This window comes from Tribolium castaneum, chromosome 7 (assembly GCF_031307605.1).
Source record: "Tribolium castaneum strain GA2 chromosome 7, icTriCast1.1, whole genome shotgun sequence".
Taxonomy (NCBI): Eukaryota; Metazoa; Arthropoda; class Insecta; order Coleoptera; family Tenebrionidae; genus Tribolium; species Tribolium castaneum.
The window spans coordinates 16,819,977-16,842,016 of NC_087400.1; the positions used below are offsets into that span (position 1 = coordinate 16,819,977).

Genomic DNA, 22,040 nt, shown 5'->3' on the forward strand with positions numbered 1-22,040 from the left:
TTTTCAATATCTCATTTATTAGACAACAAAAAAAACGATATAGGGAGCATTTTATTTGTTTAATTGTGCAGAAAATGTATGATTTTGAGTGAACTTCTCAAATAATTATTCGAGAAAACATAAACATATGTATTTTTCTACAAATAAACCATATACTTTTTTTTAACACTTAAAAGCAGTCCTGGTTATAATTGTTACATTTTAGGAAAACCTACATTGAGCAATTCTAAAGAAAATCACAGTGAACAATAAGCAAGTCATGCTCTTGTGTTCATGATTGCTGGTATAACAAGGTGGAAGCAGACTATTGGTTATCATTTTACAGGAAATTCGTACAGTGCAACTGAAGTAAATAATTTTATCCATGAGATAATTAGAAAATGTCATGGAATAAACATCGATATTTGTACAGTAATTTCGGACATGAGTCCTCAAAACCAAGCTGTTTGGAAAATTAATCAAATTAAAGCGGGATGGTTTTCTAAAACTCAAAATTTTCAAAATTTTTGCATGAAGGATAACGAATCTAAAAAAGTCTTTTTTATGTCACATGCTACCTATATGTTAAAAAATATTAGAACAACGCTCACGCATAAAAACGAAATTCTTGTCAGTGAAGAGATTGTCAAGAAATATAAATTAACGAATAACAAAATTACAATCGAAAGTGTCAAAGCCATAGTGGAAGAAGAAAAAAAAGTTGAAAGAAAAGTTGCACCTTACCTGAAAATAAAGTATTTAATCCCAAATCATTTTGACAAAATGAAGGTACAGGGCGCAATGGCCATATTAAACCACAATACTTCGGCCGCCATTAAATACTATATATCAAGAGGTAAAATTAGTCAAGAACATTCCACTACATCTTGGTTTATAGAGATAATACATAAGTGGTTTAGCATAATGAGTTCAATGTATATCAAAGATGGATTAAGTAAACGGAACAGTGACAAATATATCCAAACATTGGACTTTCGGAACGAAGTTATCCATATCACTAACCACCTCTACGTAGGAACAAGAGGGTACTGGAAACCCATATAAACGGGAATTACGTTGGCTACGCAAAGTGTTATATTACAGACTTGCAAGAAAAATTTTTGTGTTGCCAAAATTTTAATTATTTATTATTAAGTAGATTTACACAAGGCGCCCTCGAAAATTTATTTTCTTCCATTAGATCCCGCAACCCGGTTCCTAATGCGAAGGAATTTAAAACCGCACTTAGATTGGTTTCGGTTTCTCAATATTTGGCTCATCCAAAATATGGAAATTATAATGCATCTGACGAAAATCCTTTAGTCAACATTTTAAATGATCAAACACATAATGAAAATGATGATTTTGAAACCATAACTTCTGACAGCCAGTTTAGCAGTGTTGTTACCCAAAATTCAAATTGTGAAAAGCAACATGCATTATATTATTTATTAGGTTCAATTATTAAAAAAATTAAAGTAAATTACATTTATTGTGAAAGATGTTTTGATTTCATAACAGTTACTAACAATGCCGTAATACAAAATTTAAACAAGTTGGCCAACTTGAAATCTTATAAGGAAGGATTACTAATTTACCCTTCAAGAGAAATTTATTTTGTAATTTTAGACGCCGAAATATTTTTTAGGCAAAATGTAAGACAGTTAATAGCAGGTTCCATAAAATCAAATGCCACAGTTCAACGAGGAGGGCCACAGGACGGGATCAAATAAATGCCCCGTTCGCAGAAAAGAAGTTAGGAAACTTATCCGTAGCATCAGTACAGCAAAGAACGGACATCCACCCCAAACGGAAGAAAAACACATGTCACAGATGGAGACCGAGGAGGTAGGTAAAGTGCCAGAAGCCAGGACGGATACAGCGAAACCACACATAGAGGGGGACCTTCCCTCCCCCCTCACCAGAGAAGCATGAGGGTGCCCGGACCGGGCCGGGGCAGCCCGGTCCGGGACAGTCCCACCCGACACCCCATGCGTCTCAACCGGACTCCCCAGCGACTCCCTCCGTCTTAGGGGCGGAGGAGGACGAGGAAGACCAACAGGACGCCCAGACAAAATAAAAGTGTTGCAGTGTAACCTAAACCGAAGCAGGGAAGCCTTCCAGCTACTCCACGGAACAGTTCACGATAGACAGATAGACATCGCGGTGGTGGCGGAACCAAATAAGAAACTATCCGAAATGGGCCCTTGGACGCTGGATAGGAGGAAAGACGTGGCAATCAGACAATTCAACAAGGCGGAGGCACTTAGGAAACATATTGGAAATGGTTTCGTGGGAGTGGAGTACAGGGGGTACGCATTATATGGATGCTACATATCGCCCAACTCCACTCTGGATGAGTTCAAACAGCTCCTTAGGGAATTAGAAGGCCAACTAAACTCCAGCGGAGAGGAGTGCATAATTGTTGGCGATTTCAACGCCAAGTCGCCGGCTTGGGGCTCCAAAAAAGAGGACGAAAGGGGACGGATCCTTATGGATTGGATAGCCCAAAGAGACTACACCATTCAAAACACGGGGGACGAGCCCACCTTTGTGAGAGGGGAGAGCGTTTCCAATATAGATCTTACAATTACGTCGAACGGCCTCGCGGATAAGATTAAGAACTGGAAGGTACTCCCAGAGGAGAATCTCAGCGACCACAGGGACATCTACTTCGAAATATGTAAAACGAAAGAGGAAAACGAAGCAAGAACGAAGAGGGTAAGGAAGAGCTGGAAAATCGACGGAGAAGGACTGAACATCTATCGAGAACTCGTGAGGAAGGAGATCAGTGGTAGAGGCAGACACTGGTCAACAGGGACACTGATGCAAAAGATCGAGGAAATGTGCAACTCCTCCTTTGCCACATGTAGGGGGGGGCACCCAGCACACAAAAGACCAGTGTACTGGTGGAACCGAGACATTGCCGAGCAAAGGGCAAAGTGCCTTAAAGCAAGAAGAACTCTTGGGCGGGGGCGTAAATGCAGGAAAACTACGTCGGAACAAATACAGCAATTAGAAGACCGGTACAGAATGACCAAGAAGGAACTTCGGGGACACATAAAGAAGGCGAAGCAAACGGCGTGGAAAGAGCTGATAGAAATGATAGAGGAAGACCCCTGGGGTAAGGGCTATAAGGTAGCCATGGGGAAGTTCAGAAAAGAGACGCCGCCCTCCAAGGAGGAGACGAAGGAAGCCGTGAAGAAGCTCTTTCCTCGTAGGGAACGGACGGTTTGGCAAAAGGAGCCCTGCCAGGAGAAGATCGAGTTCAGCGAACAAGAGCTGAGGGATGCAGCGAGCAGACTCCGGGTAAAGAGAGCACCAGGTCCAGACGGCATCCAAGCCGAGATTGTAAAACTGGTGGTGGAAGAGGCAACCAGTGACGTTCTTGCGGTGATCAATGCATCCGCGGGAAAAGGAGAATTCCCAACTAGGTGGAAAGAAGCCAAACTTGTATTGATACCGAAAACGAAGCAAGATTCGGAAGGCATTAGGAAGTTTAGGCCAATATGTCTCCTCGACATTATGGGAAAGCTCTTCGAGCACCTCATCAGATCCAGGCTAGAGAAAGAACTTGACGAGAAGGGGGGGCTGGCGGACTCCCAATTCGGATTTAGAAAAGGAAGGTCTACCTTAGACGCCATGGAGGAGGTACTAAAGTTTGCCGAAACGGCCAACCGGGGCACCTGGGGCCGGAAGGACCTATGTGCCATCGTCGCCATAGACGTCGAAAACGCTTTTAATTCGGCTCCATGGAAGAAAATCATCGAGGCACTAGAAGGAAAACGAATCAACAAAGCCCTGTTAGCGCTCATACAGGACTACCTGCAGGACAGGGGAATCCTGGTGGGGGAAGGGGAGGAATACGTCGAGATGACGTGCGGCGTCCCACAGGGCTCGGTCTTGGGCCCGACTCTATGGAACGTCCTGTATGATGCTGTGCTTAGGCTAGAGATGCCCGTAGGAGTGAGGACGCTGGCGTTCGCAGACGACCTGGCCGTCCTGGTGTCCTCCAGAAACGAAGAGGAGATGATGGCGCTGGTAAACCAGACGTTACAAAAGGTGGCAGAGTGGATGGAGGACACTGGACTGAGTGTGGCAGCGCACAAAACAGAGGCAACTTTACTCACGGGCAGAAGGAGGCCGCGTGAGATTAAGTTCTCCCTGATGGGCGAAGATATATCTCCGCAAACCTCCATAAAGTACCTGGGGGTCAGGCTCGATAAGGAGTTAAGATTTGCACCACACGTAGAGGAGGTTGCCGCCAAGGCGGAAAGGACAATGGCAGCCCTGTCCAGGCTGATGCCAAACACAGGGGGGGCGAAGCCATACAGGAGGAGGATGCTGGTGGCGGTGGCGCGGAGCCAGATCCTGTACGGCGCTGAAATCTGGGGGTCAAGGCACCTTAAAAGCAAAAGCCTGGAAAAACTGGAGAGGGCACAGAGGACGGCACTACTGCGGGTGACCAGCGCCTACCGTACCACCTCGAACGAGGCGCTACAGGTAATCGCCGGAACGAAACCCATGGCCCTGGCGATCGAGGAGAGGGTAGAGATCAGAAGGATGGGTCCCGGGGCGCGGAAAGCCGTTGAGGACAGGACCCGCCGGAAATGGCAAGCGGCCTGGCAGAACGCCCAGAACGGGGCGTGGACCAGAAAGTTGATCCCAGATATCGGTCCCTGGCTGGACAGAAAACAAGGCCATACCGACTTCTACCTGACCCAAGCCTTGACGGGTCATGGATGTTTTGGAACCTACCTGCACAGGATAGGCAAAACTGCGGACGAGAGGTGCTGGTTCTGTGGTGAGGACAGGGATGACCCGGAGCACACCCTCTTCTTGTGCGAGAGGTTCGACGGAGAAAGGCTCGAATACATGAAGAAGACTCTCACGTGGCCCAATGCTGAGGAATTCGTGGAAGTGATGCTATCATCGGAAGAGAACTGGGCGAGCACCTCACAACTCGTCAGAAATATTATAAGAACGAAGGAAAGGGAAGAGCTAAGGAGGGAAGGAAGGCTGCCAACTTAGCGGAAAAGAAAGCAGCATTTGTTCGAAGAAATGCGAAAGCGATTCCGAACATCTGCGGAGGAACAGGAGGAGAGGTTTTTAGTGGGTAGGCCGACACGTCCACCTAGTCGGAGAGCCCCACACTACCCCGGTCTCACAATAGAAACCGGGGTGTACGTAACGTATTTTCCTCTCCTCCGGAGAAAAAAAAAAAAAAAAAAAAAAATGCCACAGTTCCTTGATTTGAAAAATTACAACGTTCCAAATTGTCATTTTATTTTAAAACGTGTTATTAGTTAATTTTTTAAATCCAGAATTTACATTTGCCTAAAAAATGAGTACACTATTGAGAAACCCGCAACTTCTCTCAAATGTTCAAGCAAAAGTGTCGGTATGAGAATTACTGTATTAAACTTTTCTTAATGAAAACCGTCTTTTATTTCAAAATATACATTTTGGACCATCTAAAGGCTCCTCTGTAGAATGCACAACTGTATTGCATACTGCGTTTGATATCGATTTAATTATTATTTACGTGATTTAAGCACCGGTTTGAAGATTTCGGGTTATCAACGCATATATATATATATATATATATATATATATATATATATATATACATATATATACATACATACCCAGCTATCTTTATCAAGCCCAGTATGTTCTATAGACACTAAGAAGCCCGGGCTTTCCTTTGTACTTAGAGCTGTATATTCTGCACGAAAGCATTCTATAATTAAAAACTATTATGCGCAACCGCAGAGGAGTAAGTTTTTTCAATATACAGTTGAAAACATATTTCTCAGCTTTCACAAAGCCCACTATGTATTACTTACTATATGAGTCCCGTTTGTATATTCTGAGGAGGTTTTGCGCATTATACGAAGCCCGACAGTGTTGTCAATATTTACCTAGTACGCAGTTCCTTTCAATAAAATTACAAATATCCAAATCTTCAATAGGGCTGCACTTATCTGGTTTCTGGAAAATATTATGCACTTTTTTTAACATATTTGAGAGTTTACTTAGTGTAGTGTGTTGGTTTGTACTACCAGAATGGACAGAACTAAATTTCTCATAAGTTTAGCTGCTCAAAATGAAACAGGTAATTATGCATCTTTATTACCATTTTTACGCCAAATTTAGATAAATAATTATTAATATACAGCGTTGGGCAAGTCTGGAACCAAGCGTTTTGTGCCTAAACTATGTATTTTACGCAAAAGCTACTTAGTACATCATCAACTACTTTAAAAATGTCATCATTTTTCTAGAATATTTTTTTTCGAAATTCCTTTTAGTTTTGGAGTTATTCAAAAAAAATTTTTTTAATGGCACCCTACCACGGCGATTTGTTTGGTAAAACCTAATGTTCTAAAAATAACTTCTGTTTTAATAAAAATAATTTTAAATCAATGTTTTTTTTTATAAATTATAGAACTTCCGGCCTGAAATCATTCCAAAGATTATTCTAATTTGGTCGAAGTGGTTGTATCCATTGATGCTTTTAATCCACTAATTTGATTCGCCAAAATTTTCGCAAACATAAACATCTAGGGATACAACCACTTCGGCCAAATTCGAAGCTTCGGTACGAATTTGGAAGGCAAATTTAATAATTTATTTAAGAAAAAATACTGGTTTAAAATTAATTTTATTAAATTAGAAGTTATTTTTGGAGCATAACCTTTTACCAAAAAAATCACCGTAGCAGAGTACGATTTGACAAAAAACATTTTTTTCAATAATTCGAAAACTAAAATAGCTTCAAAAAAATTTATTCTTGAAAAATAATCACATTTTTAAAGTAGTTGGTAATGCAGTAATTGGTTCTTTCGTCGAGTACATAGTTTAGGCACAAAACGCTTGGTTTCATACTTTTGCCCAACGCTGGATAACGCAAAATTGTTGCAGCACATGTGACAGACGTGGGTGAAGTTACTCATTTACCTAAACGTCAAAGGTCTACATACTCCAGACCACCTTCTTCAGAATCAAGAAGTGTAAGTTTTTTTGGAACAATTATAGGCAGTTTTTTCAAACTTATAATCTTGTTTAATTTAAAAATTACTCAAAAATTAGCTTTTTCTATTAAATACGTGATGCTTAAATTATTTTTTATTTTTTCTGTAATATTTTTAAATAATTATTATTAATTAAACATTACCTAAAAATTGAAAAGTTTTTCTAAAAAAAATAGATTTAATCGTTGCCAGTAAATTGAAATTTTGTTGAAGGAAAAATTAAATGTTTTTTTTTAAGAGCACAAGCAGTTTTCAAGATTTTGCGAGCTCTGGTAGTGAATATGTACCTCCTGATAAACATCCAACTACTAATTTTAATTGGTCAGATTCAGATTCTGCCCAGCCTTCTCCTGATATTCCATATCTAAAGCAGGTAAATAATTATTAGATTGTGGTTTATTTCGTCATTATGACTTTGAAACTTACTTTTAGATTACCACATCTCAAGATCGAATTAAAATAGATCCTACTTCGTTACCTGGTGTAGGTTGAATTAATTATTTTAAATAGTGTTTAATTTCCATTATATTCAGTGTTCAAAAAATACGTGCAGTCCACTTGAACAAAATCCTTGTAACGAAACCGAGCCACATGCTCTTAATGATTCTCTTACCCGTATTCAAAAGCCAAACCAAGATTATATTAAGAAGCAATCTGCTAGGGAAAGGCCAACAATATGTCCTATTTGTTTTAATGATGTTAGCACCCATTTTACACGCCATCTACTTCGACACCACAAAAAGAGTAAAGAAGTGCAGCTCCTTGAAAGTCTTAAACCTCGGAGCAAAGAACGTTTAGCTCTAATTGAGTCATTAAGAAAGCAAGGATACTTTCATCTAAAGAATGAAAAAGGGATTTTGAATCCTGTCAGAACCTCAAAAAACCCAGATGTTGAGTATTTTGTTTACACATATTGCTTAGGTTACTTTAGTAAGAAACTTTTGTATAAGCATGTCAAAGGTTGTAAAAAACGCCCTCCAGACGAAGCGACGCCTGGAAATAATTGTCTAGCCAGATCTCAAACTTTTGCATCATTACTTGTCGTAAAAAATGATGAATTTTTGAAAAAATCTCGTCTGAAAAAGGAAGTTTTTGGAATAATGCGTCCAGACGAGATTAGTGCAGTAGCGAAAAATGATTCAATAATTTGTTTGTATGGAGAAACGCTATTAAATAAACACAAAAGACAACAAATTGCTACCGTTGTTTCAAATAAGATAAGAGAAATGGCCAGATTATTGAATGCTTTAAAATTAATGAACAGAACAATTTGTACTCTTTTTGACGCTTTAAAGCCTGAAAATTTTAGGCATTTGGTATCGGCAGCTAAAGAAATAAGTGGCTACAATGCCGAAACAAAAATGTTCAAGGCACCCTCGCTTGCGTTGCATATGGGCACTAATTTGAAAATCTTATGTGACGTAGCCTTAAAAGTTGTCATTGAAAAGAGACATTTGCCGAACTTAAGATGGGAAGATGATAGAGAAAAGAAAACAGAAATCAAGGAACTGAAAAAACTAATAAGTGGTCATTGGTGTAATGAGCTTTCAAGTTTGGCTTTGAAAAACTTAAAAGAAAAACATTGGGAAAAACCAACAGAACTACCTCTAACAAGCGACATTTTATTCAATTGACTGAAAGCTACACTCCGCGAGACTTGATTTACTTGGAAATTCCGTTTTAGAACCCTTTCGTTGTTTTTTCCAAAAATTACGCATTATTTGTTTTCGAGTTTTTCTTTTTTTTGAAAAACTTAGTTTACTATTATTATCCATAATTTTAAATATACAAAGATTTTAACTATTTACAAGTGATATAATAAGAAATTAGGAAATACACTTACCAACCAGCAGTCGCAACAAATAATTAAATAAAAAGAAATAGATAAAATTGATATTCTGCAAAGTAACAAATTAAAAACTACAAATACCACTGTTTAAAAATTACCACTTATTACAAAACACTGTGGGGCAAGAAAGTGACCAGCACTCTGCAAAGACTCAAAGAGTAAAGAAGTTGTAGAACTATATGTTTTGATTATATATAAGTACAAACCACCACCCTAAACCCTCCACTAAATACAAGTCTTATGACTCATGAGCTTATGAAAAACTTTCTAAACTTTCTAATAAACATTTTTGTTTACATGTGATTTCAGTTTCAGGTACCCGACCTTTAGCAATGTTTACTTATATTTTAAAGAAATACACAAAATTTATATAATGTAAGAGTAACGCAGCTATATCTTCGCAAGCTAGTTATAGAAAAATTGTATAAATTTAATAAAAAAACGAGAAATAATTCCTAAATTCTAAAATAATACATAATTATAAAAGTATCATTTATTTTACTAGGCGTAACGTAAACAAATTATATCCCTAAGACTGGATCTTACAATCTCTCGATACGTTATTTGTACTATAATTATTACTGGGTATAGTTACAATAAATTTTTACAACAATGTATTTTTCAGAATTTATTACCTGGATAAAATTATCAGACGAAAAAGCGGGTTTAAAGAAGTTTTCATCATTTTAATGAGATATTCCTAGTAACTTCTTTAAAGTTAAACTGTTTTCTGAAAGAACAATAATGTTTCACCAATTAATTTTTTTATTTTATATTTTTTCAATGCAAGTGATCCAATTAGAAATGCACATGACACATAATATAGCGAACAGAATTCGGTTAATTAAAACATAAAACCCAATAAATAAATGGTGTAATGGTGTATTATTTTTTACAAAACTATGCTAGTATTTTATTATTCTTTAGTATCAAATTTTTTTAACAAAATAAAAAACGTATTTTTCACTGTATGTTGCTTGAATCTCTGAAATAAGAGAAACTATCATGGGCGATAGTGGAATTCAGTTTGTTTACATTATTTGCATTTTATGAGAAGGGACAAGACACCCCGAGGCGAAGGTCGGATGCCTATCCGATGATTGACAGCTGTCACTGAAAACAGGTCTAAAAAAAGTATGCAACTTGTAGTACACCAATTCTCAACAATCGCTTCGGTACCCTGAAGCCTTAACATTTAACCTGATGGACCTTACGGAGTAAGAACGATACAGAGAACTCGAGGAAGATATTTATGAAGATATTCCGAGTGGTTCGGTATCTGATGTACCTGATACTTCTGACGAAGATAGCGACAATGGAAATCAAGTGAATGTTATTGATAATAATATTACGGTAAAAATTAAAAAAAATACCCTGAATTATACTTAATTAATTTTATAAGACAGGTTGTGTTTAGCGAGGGTGAAAAGTCCGCATGCCGATTTTATTCGAAACATGAATAATCCAACACCTGAACAACTGTTCTAACCTTTTGTTGATGATGGCCTTTTAGAACATCGTCTTTCAGACGATTCTTTATGCAAATCAAATGAATCTTTCTAAACAAAAATCAACCAACATCAATCCAACTACCAAAAGCGAATTTAAGGGATTTTTAGGAATAAATTTGTTCATGGGGATCAAGGTTCTTCCTAGTTATAGACTATTGGTCTTCTTGTCCTGATCTTCATAACGAATATATCAGTCAATTAATGCCTGTAAACAGATTTACGTGGATACTGGCAATTTTCATTTTAATGACAATGCAATTATGGTAAGAAAGGTCAACCTGGGTTCGACAAGTTGTTCAATTTGCGTCCATTTGTAGACTTTTTGAATCAAAAGTTCAAAATCTGCTTTAGATTATCTGAATTTGGGGCAATAGACGAATCAATGATTAAGTTTACGAGGCGAAATTCCCTTAAGCAATACCTACCCAAAAAACCTACAAAAAGAGGATTCAAGGTGTGGTGTTTAGCTGACAGTGCAGGATATTTAAGCAAATTCCAAATTTACACAGGAAAACAAGAAAACAACACAGAGAAGGCGTTGGGACCGCGGGTCGATGAAGATTTATGCTTTGGTTTAAAAGATAAGGAACACAAAATATATTTCGATAACTATTTCAGTTCTGTCAAATTGTTACAAGATTTAAAAGATAAAAAAATAAATGCATGTCCTACTATAAATAAAAACCGCGAATATTTGTCAACGCTTAGGTCGGATAAACAAGTGAAAAGGGGCGAATATGACTATTTTGTGAATAACCAAGGAATTTCTGCAGTAAAAAAAATAAATATAAATATGCGTATGGTAATAATGCCATCACCCAAGTGCCAGAGTTTTCAGGTCGCATCTACAGCCTCTGACCTCATCAAACGACCACTCTAACTAGCAATGACCGGGACCGACGGCTTAATGTCTCCTCCGAAAGACGAAGTTAGTTGCGATGTTTTGGCATTACATTATCCGGTCACCCATCCAAGGAATGACAGGGGTCAATGCTGCTTAACTTCATAGATTAATTATAATCTATGAAATCAGCTAACGTATGCAACTAACTGCAGTGAAGTGAAAGGACAAGAGGTCTGTATTTCTAATTTCAAATTTTCACAATCCTAAAAATACGACAACTGTCAAGCTGAAGATGTTCCTTGTCCCACCCTGCTAACTGACTATAACGCACATATGAACGCTGTCGATAAATTTGATCAAAAGAAGACGTGCTATGAAATTCATAGAAAAAGTAGAAAATGGTGGCATCGCATTTTTTTTACTCTATAGATGCGTGTGTTGTGAACAGTCATATTATTTATGAGCAGCTAAATTTGCCCAAAATGAGCATGAAGAATTTCAGACGAAAGGTGATCGAACATCTTCTATGTGAAACATTAATGACGGTTGATAACACAAAACGGAAGATTGATACTGTCGTAACTATAAAACAACACAAACCATATGTTTCTGAAGGTATTCGACAAAGAGAAGCTTCCCATTTACCCATCACTACAACTAGGAGAAGATGTGGATACTGCAGTACCAAAACGGAACAAGTTCGAACTAGGTGGATGTGTACTCTCTGTAAAGTGCCACTTTGTTTAAAAGAAAACAAAAATTTTGTTACTTCATATCACTCTAGTAAATAAACACTTTTCTCAATGTTTGCTATTAATTTGAAACATCTTTCCTACTTAATTATTTATTTTATTTGCGATGTTAAGTTGCATGGTGGTACCACAATGTAACACCAATTTTTAATTGTTTATATAAAAAAATATTATTTATTAATATTTTCCTAGTTTTGACAGCATTTTGAACTTAGATTCATGATTTTTTATTTCGAATTGAAACAAAAAATTTCTTGTGCAAGTAGGGTGTTTTTTTTTAAAGTGCTGTGCAACAAACAGTTAAATCAGTTAATGTTAACAGATGGGTACATCGGGTACATTCGACTCCGAAAGCGAAATTTATGTATAATTTGGCAAAAAAATTCAAAAAACAGAGGCAGAATTGGACATAAAAAATCTCAAAACCTGGAAACGACTGCAGGCAGCTAAAAACTGCATGTATAGTAGCGATTTTTTTAAACACAAATTAAACAAAACAACGCTCCGGTTTTTAATGTCACAAATCATGGGTCATATGCCCCACTTCAGTTAATAGTAGAATTTTGCAACATCGCATTTAAATTTTGTGCAGTGAAATAAAACACAAATTGAGAGTTTCTGTATAAGAAAAGAATTCTATAATAATAAATAAACTAAATCCAAGCGAGAAACTTTGAGCCAAAAAAAAACACCAGAAACTCTAAAATCAAATGCGTTATTGCAAAGTTCTGCTATGAACTGGAATGGGATAAATCTTTAACCAAGAGAATTTTTAAAACAAAAATTGTAGAAGTAGCTCAAGTAAAAATTTACCCATTTTACAACGCCACTGGGTGACCTATTTTATGCGTCCATTACATAACCTCAAAGTAAAATTACTAATTGCTAACAAAGCCTTACCTTACGTTTTTCAAATGCTACCTCGGGAGTCACAAAATCTTTGCATTATTCACATACCACACTATCCGTTTACATGAACACAAATTCAATAAAACCAATATTATCAGAACCACGGTAAATGTTTAGTTTAGGGACTTATTAATGCGCATGTCCCAAATCCGACGCGTGCGAGTGAATGCACTTGCGTAAGCGCTGATGCCAAATTGCTGGACAAATACGCGGGAAAGTTATTTCAGTCAACATGGGTGGCCGAGGTGTACCCGCGAATACGTTTATTGTTAATGTAGACGAAATATTAACTGATGATGGAATAAGGAATGAATTTTTCAACTATAAGAGACTCAGTTTCAAAAGTATAACTGATTCTATTCGGTGGTGTGCCAGGCATCGTTTAATCCATAATAGCCTCAGATGTGCCCCCTGTGAAGAACCAATGTCTTTTGTCGTTCGGCACCAATTAGGCGATGGATTTCGGTGGCAATGTAAAATTTGTGGTGCATCATCAAGTCTCCGTAAAGATTCGTTTTTCTCTCGAAGTCACCTATCTCTGGAGCAAATTGTTACAATTGTTTATGGTTGGGCAAGGAATGACGAACAATTTCGAATAATTTGCGAAGCAGAGATCTCTTCAAATACCCGAAATACTATTGTAGATTGGTGTTCTTTTTGCCGAGATATCTGCGAGCAATTTTTAGTCGATCATCCTTCAGAGGTAGGGGGCTTTGACGTGAATGGGGAACCGAAAACGGTAGAAATCGATGAGAGCAAGTTTTTCCACCGCAAAAACCATCGCGGACAGTGGTGACCAGGACACTGGGTATTTGGGGGCATAGAAAGGGGCACAGGACATTGCTTCTTAGTAGAAGTGCCAGATCGTACCGCGAATACGCTGACAAATATAATAAGAAGGTAAATATGGTGATTATTTGCACAATGGTATGGCTTGTAGATACATAGTTGCTTTTTTATATTATCTTAGTATGTGAAAATGACCGTGGCTTATGGTTTTGGGGTAGTTAGCATTTTAGTTGATTGGTACTTTTTCCTTGCGTAAATGACATCTATCCTACGCTTACGCTAATTATAAAATTATAAATTCTTTTTTTTAACAGGAAATATTTTACAAAATTTTTTTTGAGTTTGTTCTTTTTTTTACTTACTTGGTATTTAAGAATTTTACAATATTTCGATTTATATTACCTGGCACAATCATTGTGAGCGATGGTTGGAGGGCTCACCATGACTTAAACCAAATCGGTGGTGGCATTTATCATAACGAGGTAAAATTATTAATTACAATATACATATTAATTATTAAATATTTAGCCAATTTTTTAATTATGTTGTCAAGAGTTATGTACATGTTGTATTTACATATCTATTTCACAGGTTATCATTCATGAGCAGAATTTTGTCAATCCTAATGATCCAGAGATTCACACCCAAAATGTAGAGAATCTCTGGATGAGAACGAAGCACAAATTGCGCCGGCAATTTGGAACGTCAGAAGATCTTTTTGTTTCGTATCTCCACGAATTTATTTGGCGAAATAAATTTCGCCAGGTTCGTGATTATTTATTTAATGAATTTTTGTTATGTATAGTGGAACAATACCCCATTTAATTTACATTTAAAGTTTTATTTGTTTTGTTTTTTTTTATATAATTATATGTATTTGTTAACAATAACCAATCCATCCTGAATACCATATATCTTATGTTAATTGAATTTTTGCGTTTAAGTTTATGGTGAGATTATTTAGTTTATAATATGGTTTAAATGTGAATACAGTCCGGGACATTTCTATTTGGACATAAAAAATTTGAATTTTCTGACATTTATACGTATATTCAGCGTCTATGTGAACAAAAAATGTTCTCTCTCTCATTCTATGGTCCTTGAGCTTTAATAACAGGGACATTTTTTAAATTGGTAGCATTAGAAAATGACAGTAAACAGCTGACTGATGTAAACAATAACACAATAACAAAGGAAATAGGAAGGAAATGTTATAATTTTAATCTATATAACCAGTGGCTGCTTTAAAAGTGTGTACTAACAGGATAATAAAATATTTACGCAAGTATTTTTGAAGGTAGAAACATTACTTGTCATATAACAATTATAGATTGTATGATGAGACGGGAATGGCACAACACAGAATTGCAGTCAGTGATTGTGCTGGAGAAAGCTGCTGTGACGTACTGACAGTACTGACTGTCGCTGGTTGTATGATTTGCGTAATTTGTGATATATTTTGTGTGAAAAACTGGAAAACAAAGTGCATACCTGCATAACCTCACTTATCGCAGTTTTGCACATTTTGATGATGGGAATTGCGGTTCAAGTAATTATGAGTTATAGATGGAGCTCACTGTTTACTTCAAAGTAAGTTCACGACATTTATTAATTAATTATTAAAAAAAATATTAAAAAAATCACAGATAGTGTTTATAATTTGTAGCTGAAGCCTTTTGGGTCCACTTTTTTCGTTGTTATTTCCTGGTAGCGACTCTTGTTTCAAGCAGAATGGGTGTAAAGTTAAAAATAATCCCATAAAATTGTTAATATAACTCCGTTGCACTGGCATGGGGTATTTGAAAACTTACGTTTAACAAATACGTCACAAAGTCTCAGCCATCGTCGAAAAACATAATAAGGGCTTTATAACAACAAGCGCTTTCTGATTTTACTGTGGACGTGTGGAAGAATAGTGTGAAATATTGCGAAAAACCAACTTTTACTCTTGTTTACATTTTTGTACGTCTCTATCTGAGAGTAGTCGTCTTTTATAAAAAATATAGCTTACTAATAAAGGAAATTAAAGTGTTTTTATTTCTGGGTTGCCTCCAATTCCACTTTGCCCTTGCCTGATAATCAAGACACTGATAATGAAATTGGTGTAAGTGCATCGAATACAAACGTGTTGAATAGATGAATAAAAGAGAGACAACTGCTTTTTTCAAAAAGGCCATTTCAAATTTATTCAAAAAGCACACCCCCATTGAAAAGGGTCCATTCACGATGAAGTTTGGCTTCCTGCATGACATAGGTCTCGGGCACCAATCTCACTGTAAATGGTCTAAATTGGTCTTGCATCTCTAAGACATGGACTCACTGAGAGCGACTTCTGCAGTAGGCTTGAGACCTGCCTGCCTGTCTCGCAACAATCTCTGCATTATGATTCCAAATCATTCTATAAAACGCTGTCAATTACAAGCGATGATATGAGGCATGAGGCCGTCTCAGTGTATGTCTTGTGGTGTATGTACATTGAAACTGTTTCTTAAAGAACCCATTCACAATGAGATCTGCTTCGCTACATGCGGCGCAACAGGACTCAAAGACTAATCCCAAAAGACACAAAAAAACTGACACAGTTTCATAATTTTAAGCCATTGACAGCGTTTTCGAATGTTGGTGCAAAGACTTGTCGCGACGCAGGTTTCAGCCTTCCGCCAACGTCAGTCTCAGTGAAACCCTCTCAAAGTGATCTCAGCGAAAACCATTCACAATGAGATTGGTCTATGAGGCCTATGTCGTGCCGCATGCAGCGAGATATGTCTCATTGTTAATGAAAATAGGGCCTTTTTTGTTGTTTAAAGTCGTTTTTTAAAACTTTTAAAACTTTGGCAAATTTTACTGATGTGGCAGAGAGGGGGCATGCAATTGGAACATGACGATGACTACCCTAAAAGTCACTTCGAGGCTTTTATGGCCTTTTTAATGCAAATTTCAACTTTAAACCTGACAGTCATACCAAGGTCAAACATAACCTCAACAGTACTCCAGCAACGGTACTTCAAAGCATTTGAAAGTTTCTCCATTTGTTTTTAAGTGTTCTAGTTGGTACATTTTGCTGTACTTTACTACAATAAAGAAATATTTAAATTTTTATTATTGTTTACATTTGTCATCTGTCAAACACATCAAACAGCCAAGTTCCCTAAATTTGAGCTCTTATCTAGTTTTTGTGCTCTATATAGTCTCGCGTCAAGGTATGCGGTATGACGTATCTCATATAGAAATGTCCCGGACTATATGAATAAAATTGTATTTTTGCAATAATCAAGTAACTATCTAGATAATACGAATGCAAGTACGCTGTAAAAGTTGCCTATCACATGAGAAAGTAACGTGCACAATCTGACATCAGCGCTGTAAAGAATTCAACTTTTCTAAGCATGCGCATTAATAAGTCCTTAAACCTTCGACCATATATCATATAGACTGGGCAAGGTGAGATTTGTTTTGAAGCCAACATGTGCAGGTGGGGCAAGGGGAAATAAGGCTTGGTACGCGAATTTGACTCTTAGGTACCCCTTCTCTGATTGGTCCATTCAAAATATTTCCAAGTGTTTCGTTAATATTCGTCAAACTTCGTGCTTCACGATTGTGATTAAAGGGAAAAATTGTGAATTTTGGGCTTAAATTTACTTGTGAATGGGTAAAATCTGGTTCTTGCGTCGAAATATACAGGAGAAAGTATTCACAAGGGGTACTCATCGGTAATGTCATCCGTAAGTAAGAAAATACAGGTGTTAACCTAAATCTGGAAACACACCAGTGGCGTCGTAACGTATTCTGATTTTCCGCTTTGATACTGAATATTTTTGAATATTACAACTCTGACGACATGTCATAAGATAGAATTAGAAGTATTTTAACTAAGGCATTTTTTTTGAAACTCGAAAACTTAAATTATTTCTGAAACTTGTAATGTTTTTTCAATTGTTTGCCCCTTGACTACGAGCTGCCATTGAACAAGAAGTAAGCTTCCTCTTGCCCCTCACTCCTCGCACCCATACATGTTGGCTTCAAACAACCTGCCTACAAACTCGCTTTACGGCGAGTCTATATGATATATGGTCGAAGCCTTAAACTAAACATTTACCATAACCACTAATAAAATAGCCAATCCGAACTACTTCAAACTTCAACTAGAGTCAGTAGCAGGGTTGCCAACCATACGGTAATTACCGTACTTATACGGTAATTTTGTCAATTGTACGGTGTACGGTACTGCATAAATACCGTACATTAAAAATACGGTAATTTGAACAAATTAAAATGCCGATAAAACTTAAGTCCCCAATAAAAATTAATACTTTCAAGTTGCACTCTTTTATTTGAACTTCTGTGGTTTTGGTGTTGTGTAGGTAAGTTCACAAATTGTTGATCTCAATGCGCCATCTGTTACATAGCGGTGTTAATAAGAAAGTTAATGATGAAAACTCTACTTTATAGAATAAAAGGGATTGTCCGAAATTTCGCGCGTTTTTTGTAAGGTTACGTAGACTATGGCTTAATTTTCGAGGCTCCATAAAATTGAAGTGATAAAATGTCCAATAATACTAATGACAGTGATAGTGATACTGGTGGCCCTAGTGCCCCCAAAATAAATAAAGGAATTCTTCATAGGCAACAAGTAAGTTAATAAATAAAAAATATTTAATTTTTTAAGTTTAAGTTTAATACGATTTAAATATTTGATTTGTATGTATTTACAAGTTTACACAGATTTACTATTACAGACTTATCGAGTATTTCATTCGTTTGTTTTTTTATTTTAGAAATTTCGTAAAGCCTGGCTGGAAATTCCAGAATTTAAGCCATGGCTTCGTCCAGTTAGCAACGACAATACAAAAGCACAATGCTTATACTGTAGAAACGAATTTATAGCTGAATTGTCCAGCATTAAAAGACACTGTAATTCTGAAAAACATCAAAGGAAAGCATCAGTTAAAACTTCATCAAATACCTCGTTTTTGGAAAATTTTGTGAAATCTTGTGCTTCGAATACAGAAAAAGACAATGTTAAAGAAGCTGAAATTAAAATTTGTGCATTTCTGGCAGAACATAATATTTCGTTCCGAACAATGGATCATCTTTCCCCTCTTTTGTCAAAAATTTTCCCAGACTCAAAGATAGCGCAAGGTCTATCTACTAAAAAAACCAAATCCAAAAACATAACAACAAACGTAATTGCTAAAAGCCACGAAGCAGATTTAATTAAAACGTTAAAAAACACAAAATTTAGTGTCCTGGTAGACGAATCTACGGATATTGCAGTAACAAAAACGGCTTGTATTGTAGTCCGACTTTATTCTGAAGAGCAAGGAAAAGTTCAAACCTTATTGTGGAAGTTAATCCCTACATTCACCGAAGAAACGGACATTAGTACTCAAGGCACTGCGGAACATTTATACAATTTAATTACTGGTACTTTTATTACAAAACAAATTCCTTTGGATAATGTTGTGGGTTTTGGTTCCGATGGATGCAATCTAATGATGGGAGAACACAACTCTGTGTCTTCCAGATTTAAGGAAGCATGTCCTGGAATTGTCATTTTCAAATGCATTTGCCACTCGTTGCATATTTGCAGCAGTCAGGCTTGTAAATGTCTTCCGCGAACTTGCGAAGATTTGGCTCGAAATGTCTACAATTTTTTTAAGGTAAGTACCATTTTTTACTTTGGGAGAATATTTATTAATATATTATACATATTTTAGTCAAGTTCAAAAAGACAATTCGAATACAGGCAATTTCAGCATTTCGTCGAGGTTGAAGTTCACAAACTTTTGCATCCATCCCAAACTCGATGGTTGTCCTTAGGACAAGTAGTTTCAAGACTGCTGGAACAGTGGGCAGCGCTTCAATTATTTTTTAACGAAAAATATTTAGACCAACGACTTTTGGCTTCCGAACAAATTTATCACTGTTTAAATGATGCGTTTGTTAAATTATATTTAGTTTTTTTAAATTTTGTGTTACCTAAAATTAATAGTCTTAACACGCTGTTTCAGTCAGAAAAAGTACTGGTAATTAACTTACACAGTTCCATTAGAGAAAAGTATACGGAACTCCTCTTGTATTATATGGAAAATCGTTACGTGCGAACAACACCTTTAAGCGAAATAAATCCTGAAAATGGTTCTTATTTATTACCAAATTCAAATTTATATCTTGGAGTAGACGTGATGAACGAAATTAAAAAACCGGAAATAAACAATAATGAAGAAGCTTTGAATGATTTTTATGATCGATGTAAAAAATTTTTTCAGGTTTTGTGTAGGGAAATAAAAAAACGATTTAATTTTGATGACGTTATTTTGTCTCAGTTATATATTTTTTCGCCTAAGAATTCTCTTTCTTATGATGTTCGAAAAAAATATCCATCTTTATTTCCCTTACTTGTAACACTAAACAGATTTCATAAGACTGAAGATCGCCAGTCTATTGATGATCAGTGGCGGCTTTTACCCCAATATGTATTTCCCGAAAATACACTTATAAGTGTAAGTGATGAAGTTGATATATTTTGGGGTAAAATTCTAAAATTTTCGGATGACACTGACAATTTTATATTTAAAGATTTAGCCAGATTTGTGTTAAATATATTAAGTTTACCGCATTCTAACGCAGCTTGCGAACGAGTCTTTTCACAAACTAATCTAATCAAGACAAAAAGTCGAAATAGACTCATAACAGAAACATTAAATGGTGTTTTGTTAAGCAAACAGTGCGTTAGCATGTCAGGTAATTGCATCGATTTTAAAGTTAATTCCGACATGCTAAGCCGCATGACAACCACCGAGTTGTATGGCAAAAAATCCGCTTCTCATTCTAGTTTTCAAAGTACTGCCACAGCTTCTGCTTTAGAAAATGCAGATTCTGACGCAGAAGAGGACTTTTTATTTTCGTTAGAGACTGATGAATAATGCAGAAGAGGTCATTTTATGTTCCTTACATACTGATGAATAATTTTTTTATTTATTTTTTAATTTATTTTTTGTTTATGTTTCTGGAGTTTATTTTTTGTTGTTTTTTTTATTAATATAGAATTCGAATTTAATTTTTTTTTATCAAAATTCCCTGCTTCCTCAGATGTACGGTATTCATAAAGCTTGGTACGGAATTTTGAATTGCGCGTTACGGTAATGCGCAATCAAAAAGTTGGCCACACTGGTCAGTAGGGTCTGCAAAATGACAGATCATCCACGGTGGTAGAAATGCGCAGAGACAAAAACTCGTCGCGGACGAGTCCATTCGTAAATTTAGGGGTAAATTTAGGAACAGTGGCGACTATTTATGCATTTATGCCTAAACGGAACAAATCTATGAATATTTTGATTTTGTTACTAAAATAATAAAAAATCGTTTCAGAAACTATTGTTTTTGTATAAATTGCACTATTAAATTTGAAACATCAGTTGCAAAGGAACTGTATATCAGGAAAGGTATTTTTGCATTCTCTGCATTAGAAGCAATTACATCTCATTTCAGTTCATTAGAATTGCAACAACGCATTTGAATTTTTGGAGTGAAAAATAAAACACATATTGAGAGTTTCCGGATAAGAAAAGAATTCGGGGTTAAACTAAATCCCAGCTACTCACTTTGAGTTAAGAAAATCCATCAGAAACTCTCAATTTGTGCTTCATTTCATAAAAAAATGCAACTACGCTGTTGCAAAATTCTACTATGAACTGAAATGGAATATATTGTAAAATTAAGAACATAAAAAGACTAACTTAAAATCCATATTACCTATCACAACCACTAGGTATATACGATAAAAAAAGTATTGTCAGGATATAATAGTTATTTATTATATTATTAATTCGTGGTCATTTTTGTAAAATAGTATCACAACGATCTTATATATTGTCACCAACGGGAAGTTTAGCTTCCTCTTAGGTCGAACACCTTAAGGATGTCGCAAACTATTGCTGATATCGGAATTTGCGAATACCTATGAGCAATAGCTAAGTCGGCCTTCCGGTGGTTCGGACTACGGGGCCGCCGTAGAGAAACGTGGATTCATTCGTTGATGATCAGTCGAAAGTGAAAAGTGACATATGGTCGGTGCCATGAAGAGCTTGATAGTGACTACAATGTAAGTAAATCTTTACATCACATTAGTGTTAGTTTGGTTTAGGAAAATATAAACCCTTACAAAAGAAAGCTTCCGTTTTTGATTATTGTCCCCTGTCCACCCGTCACACACGTGACAATATTGCATTAAATATAATTTTGCTATTTCACAATTTATAAAAAAACACTTGGACACGCTGTTGACAGTTTATAATAGAAGCATTACTGACCACTAAAAATAAAATTAAAAAAATTGTTGCTTCTTATCTAATATGCAGCAGCTCGTAA

At 36.3% G+C, this 22,040-nt stretch overlaps 4 long non-coding RNA genes across 5 annotated transcripts; 2 read left to right on the forward strand and 2 right to left on the reverse strand.

Annotated features, from left to right (window-relative positions):
• The first annotated feature begins 6,718 nt into the window (after window positions 1-6,718).
• Window positions 6,719-7,558, forward strand: LOC135266710 (uncharacterized). The gene is made up of 3 exons (XR_010334858.1): window positions 6,719-6,995; window positions 7,255-7,389; window positions 7,449-7,558. It is a non-coding gene; the product is annotated as an uncharacterized LOC135266710 (long non-coding RNA).
• A 7,097-nt stretch (window positions 7,559-14,655) lies between these two features.
• Window positions 14,656-15,676, forward strand: LOC107398193 (uncharacterized). 2 transcript variants are annotated; one of them, XR_010334857.1, is made up of 3 exons: window positions 14,656-14,920; window positions 15,001-15,260; window positions 15,337-15,676. It is a non-coding gene; the product is annotated as an uncharacterized LOC107398193 (long non-coding RNA). The 2 variants fall into 2 exon arrangements; XR_010334856.1 differs by having other exon boundaries at window positions 14,656-14,951; window positions 15,337-15,675.
• LOC135266711 (uncharacterized) lies at window positions 15,352-16,908 on the reverse strand. The gene is made up of 2 exons (XR_010334859.1): window positions 15,991-16,908; window positions 15,352-15,943 (listed from the first exon to the last, which is right to left on the reverse strand). It is a non-coding gene; the product is annotated as an uncharacterized LOC135266711 (long non-coding RNA).
• Window positions 16,909-19,381: 2,473 nt separating this feature from the next.
• Window positions 19,382-21,337, reverse strand: LOC135266793 (uncharacterized). Its single transcript, XR_010334947.1, has 2 exons — window positions 19,710-21,337; window positions 19,382-19,649 (listed from the first exon to the last, which is right to left on the reverse strand). It is a non-coding gene; the product is annotated as an uncharacterized LOC135266793 (long non-coding RNA).
• Between the last annotated feature and the right edge of the window lie 703 nt (window positions 21,338-22,040).